The sequence below is a fragment of the Phalangium opilio genome, unplaced genomic scaffold (assembly GCF_054372755.1).
Source record: "Phalangium opilio isolate 3A_F unplaced genomic scaffold, DU_Popi_V2 ptg000329l_1, whole genome shotgun sequence".
NCBI lineage: Eukaryota > Metazoa > Arthropoda > Arachnida > Opiliones > Phalangiidae > Phalangium > Phalangium opilio.
The window spans coordinates 8,309,314-8,314,394 of NW_028324226.1; the positions used below are offsets into that span (position 1 = coordinate 8,309,314).

The window sequence follows — 5,081 nt, forward strand, 5'->3', positions numbered from 1 at the left end:
ATACGAATAAATTGATTAGCAAACGCAACGCTTCACCCCTATTTCGGAGGATGGCAAAGATTTTTTGGTGTAACGAAATGGCTCCCTCCATAGACTCAGTATTAGTAAATTTACTCACTTTGGGTTTTAAACTCCTGAAAATTCTACTTGAAACTTTCCTTAATTTCGATATTTCATAGCGTGTTAAAGCTGCCCCTAAATTTTTACGTCATTGGCCATTTCTATGGTTATGTATATGAGGCTTCCTGTTGAGCATTTCATTAAATCTTATATACATTTGAGAAAGTTGTTTCTTAGCTTGTATGTTTGTTCTTCTAACACAGACCCATCGTTACCGAATTTAAACCAAAAGTCCTATTCTGAACTTCATCTAACCTTCATGATTAGTTCCAATTAAGCAACGCTTTATTCAATTTGAAAGTTCAAAAAGGTTACTACAACATCATGCAGATAGTGTTTTGTGTCTATCTAAACAGAAACCTTTTCTCTGTTTCAAGTGTCCTAAAACAAGGTGAATTCAGAAAATGAATTCACCTTACAAGTTGCAATTATAACACTATGTCAAAGTAATGTTCCTTAATGGAGGTTCGAGGCTCATGTAGGAAAAAAGGTTCCATTTAAAGAACTTTCAGCTCAGATAGACCACAAGCGTAATTCAAAAATGTAAGATGCACTGGACCCTTGTTATTAAGTGGTATCTCAGTGGACGTGTGCAATGTAGATACTATGAAATAGGCCTAGCGTTTGTGTCTGTTCTTATTGTAGAGAAGACGCTCTTTGGCCTTTAAAGTTTCAGAAGATCGCTTAAGTGAGGTTTTCACTGACCCAAAACGCTGGAAAATCCGAGTGCCGCGCCTTTTTTCAAAGGTAACTTGCCGCAAATAGCATATTATAGGCAGCAAGCACGTTATTGTTTTCTATTTATCCGCATCTTTTTTCACGGAAAGAAAAGCGGTAGTCAATAGGAAGCTACAAATACATGACGTCATAAACGTGATTTTGGCCAGCTCGCGAGACTGTTTTCGACGCCATTTTTTATTAAGTGAAGGCGATTGAATTGTTGAGTTAAAAATCCCGAAGAATTTGATGAAGTTCGGCTAGATCGTGATTTATATGATGAAAATGAAGGTTTTTACAAAGAAAATGAAGTGTAAGATAATGGAAGGGCTGCTATGGCCCGTAGCCTATAGGTGTCTTTTCCACGTGAAAGGTGAGCCTGGGACACCAACAAGTTGCGCTGTTCTTTTACAAGATTCAGTGAAAACGGTTTACCGCCTTTTTATTTTATTGTTTGATAAGTTATCCGCAATACCATGCGGAATTTTTATTACGGTTCTGTTAAATTTTCATCGGTGAAAACCAGTCTTTGGAAAGGGCAAGGACATAAAAGAGTTTCATCCGACGAAATCCCAATAGAATCAGGACAAGGCAGGAAGTAGGGAAGCGTCTTGTTGGAAGATTTGAAATAATTTCCGAGTGAGAGCTCTCAGTTTAATCTAGTCTGGGTGGTTTGACTCGTGTCAACCGAAACAAGCGCCTTTTTCTTTTTAATTAGAAAGAGCGTTCGCGCCATCCATAATTAAACAAGATGCAACAAGGCATTTTAGCGCTTTTCGCTACCACATGAATAAAAAAATGACAGACTAATCAAATATAGACACGCTTTGTTCCCTTCAAGATCATTAAAATACTGCACGAAAAGATAAAATAGTAAACATTCCCACCTTGTCTTTCCACACCAGTACTGAGTTATGTACAGAAAGGTTTAATTGGATTTTCTTCTGAAAAACTGATATAAATATTTGAAATTGTCAAAACGTTAACCTTTACTTTCAAATTATCTAAGAAACTCTTTGCTGTTTTTGTACCGCTTATATTTGAACTTAATTCCATCTTTCTTTATGCCAACAATGTGAAATCAGGGATAGATGTAATTTTTAGAACCAGCAATGGAGAGCGGTTAGTATTTACTTCAGTCCAACTTATAGCCCACTATAGAACCTCTCCCTCGAACACGTAAGGAAAATTTTAAATTATCTTATTTGCTCACTTCAACTACGTTTTGATGACGTTGCTGACAGGGACGGCGAAAAATACGCAATTCCTTTTACCTCTGTCGCTATGGCCCGCCTCTTCTTTCATACTCCCCGTCCCGGGGAAGGGGTCCAAGTCTTTGACGCGCATCCAGATTACTCTGTTCTCCATTCCTACTTCCAAAATTACATCTATCCCTGATGAAATGTTAAGTAATGTTATCTATATTCGCGCTTTATCGAGTCTCCCTTTAGTAGTTCGTCAATTTGTACCTTAGCTATTTTCCTATAAAAAAATTCTTTTATTGGCCAGAAATAGTTTTCAATTGGTATAAACTGAACTTGACGTTTTAAGTAGTTACTTTATATACAACTCCGCTATTTAAAACTCTAAGGCTTTAACAATTCTCCCAGTACTTAAAAGACTCGAAGCTCTTGCTTTTAAGCAAGGAAATTTCATCTGTTCATCTATTTATTAACCGTCATTCCAAAGGACCGGAGCACGCAGATTGTCACGGAGTATTGGCCTGATCTACCATGTGTTTGCCAAGGTTTGTTTGTGTATTTGTCTTTCTGTCTGCTACTCTATAGTCGTGCAATTGCTTTTATCAACTCGGCTAGTATTTATATTTAGTGTAGTTTTCGATCGGTACGTATAAATAAGCATTTCATAAAAACAATATTGAAGAATCCAATATCAATGGGTAGAACTTTTTAATAATTAAATATTTTCGTTAAGTCCAATATGGGTTTCAAAATTAAGATTGGAGGTCACTCAGTGAACAAGGAACAGTTTACATTTTAGAATTCTTTGTTAAAAAGATATCTGATTAACAAATTACGCTTTTTCCAATTTACCAATTTGAACACAGTTTTTAAGAAAATTTTAAAGATCAATTTTTAAAACAACAATAAAATTAAAACAAAGTTATCTTTTCACATCGAACATCGCAGCACTCTCTGCAACACAATGGTTTATCAGCGGAACATTGAGAGTTGCTCGTGCACGTCAAACCCTCGGTACTGCCCCCTTCTCTTTCGAAGTCGCAAGCTTGAATGTTTCGGCAGTATGTTCCTGGACAGTCTAAATTAAAGATTATTATTAACCGACTCCTTCGTATATTGCATTATTTATAATAAAACCTCATAATAGGTATACCAAAACGCAGCGAAAGTAAGAACGTTATTCTCAGAAAGTATCAATTTCATTGAAAGTTACAACTCATCACTATTGGTGTTCGAGAAATATTAATTTTTAAACTTTCATGCAGATGAGGAGGTTAAACTTTGTACAAAAACAAATAATTTTCCTTAAACACGCACCACGAAATCGTTTTATACAACGTCAATTATGAGAACTTTCTGACTCCCCATGAACTTCAATTTTAAAGAAACTAACCAAGACTGAACTTGAATGTAATTAAAAAATCTTTACCTGGCAAATTAATCGATGTCGCTGTTTGAAGGTTTAAACAGATCGTCGCGAAAACGACTAAAGTAATTAAAGCGTAGTACTTCATGTTTCAGTTTTGGATGCTGCGTGGTTTACAATAAATTTGGGAAATTTTTGTATTCAGTATTTATACACCGACCTAGAACAAAACGATATCTCTATGACATAACCACGCTTCAACTTTTGAAAGCACACGATGGTTTTCCCATAAAGCATTTACATCAAATCAATTTTTATCTACAGCTGTGTACAAGCACATTTCAAAGTTCCCTTTGCACGCACGATTGTAGCAGGATTTCCCTTGAAATATTAAAAATCTTTTCTACTCAAGGTCAAGCATGGCCTTTGCCAAAAAAAAAAATTATCATTTTAACAGAATATCTGGTAACTTCGAAATGGAAAATTTACCGAATTGACGTTTTGTTTTTTAAAGAACCAAATAGAATGGATGAATCACCTTATCTTGGATTACGCGAGATTTAATTTAACTAGCTGTTACCCGCGGCGTCGCTCGCGTGTAATAAGAATGATATAAAGAATGGGTAAATTTTACTGATGGCTAATATTTTTGTAGAACCCTAGGAGCGAGGCACTCGGCGTTGCCCGACAGCCCGTCGGGACATTTTTTATTACTCTTCATGCGGACATTATTCCCTAAAGAAGGGTTTTTAAATTTCTGGCCGCCATTTAAAAAGATGGCAACAAATCGAACCCGAAAGACCATTCAGCCCGTCTACAGGTTCAAGGAAACCAGTGTACTAAATATTTGCGAAATCGGTTGAAACGCGCGGACTTTGTTGCATAGAAATGATTTTTTTATTTCTGGGCGCCATTTATTAAGACGGCGGCGAATTTGAAAAATCTTTCTAAGTACGCGTCTATAATTATGAGCAACGTTCCTGCAGATTTTCAGCCTTCAAGGGCAAGCGGTTTGGGCTTGGCGTTCATTATCAGTCAGTCAGTCAGTCAGGACTTTGATTTATATAGATATAGATAGATTTCTAACGCTCACGCAAAGCCAGAGGTCTTTTTTTCTCACAATAGTTGCGTCATTCATTGCATGACAACAACTTCATCATGAATATGCAAAGTTAGGCTTAACACATATTTGAATAATTAGCTTGAACACCTAAAATAAAAAATATCCCTTTATCCTAAAGCCACGAACCATAAAACCATTGCATCAAATTCATTTTAATCTACAGATGTGTACAATTACACACTTCAATGGCATTTATCTAAAAGATAAAATTTTCAAAAAAAAAAGAAAAAGAAATGAGTGTTGATAAAGTGCTCTTGAACTTCAGTATCTGTTAATGACCCATACTAGATGTAGTGTAATCCTAAATTCATTGTTAAGAAAAGGCTGAAGTTTTTGGGGATAAATTCAACACGCTTTTTAACTCATTTGTGTTAATTTTAATTAATTTGTCTTCCATAACTGTTTGTTTTTATTAATTAGGAAAAATAACTTAACGTTTCTGACCGTCTCCTACCCTGTCAATTTCAATAAAGAACCAAAACAAAAATTGCACCAATTGACACCAAAATTCAGCTAATCCTTCTTTCGTTATGTAACAAGGAAAATCATTTTG

At 35.6% G+C, this 5,081-nt stretch overlaps 1 long non-coding RNA gene across 1 annotated transcript; it reads right to left on the minus strand.

Moving 5' to 3' along the window:
• Positions 1-2,730: 2,730 nt before the first annotated feature.
• Positions 2,731-3,677, minus strand: LOC149610670 (uncharacterized). Its single transcript, XR_016376570.1, has 2 exons — positions 3,469-3,677; positions 2,731-3,117 (listed from the first exon to the last, which is right to left on the minus strand). It is a non-coding gene; the product is annotated as an uncharacterized LOC149610670 (long non-coding RNA).
• Between the last annotated feature and the right edge of the window lie 1,404 nt (positions 3,678-5,081).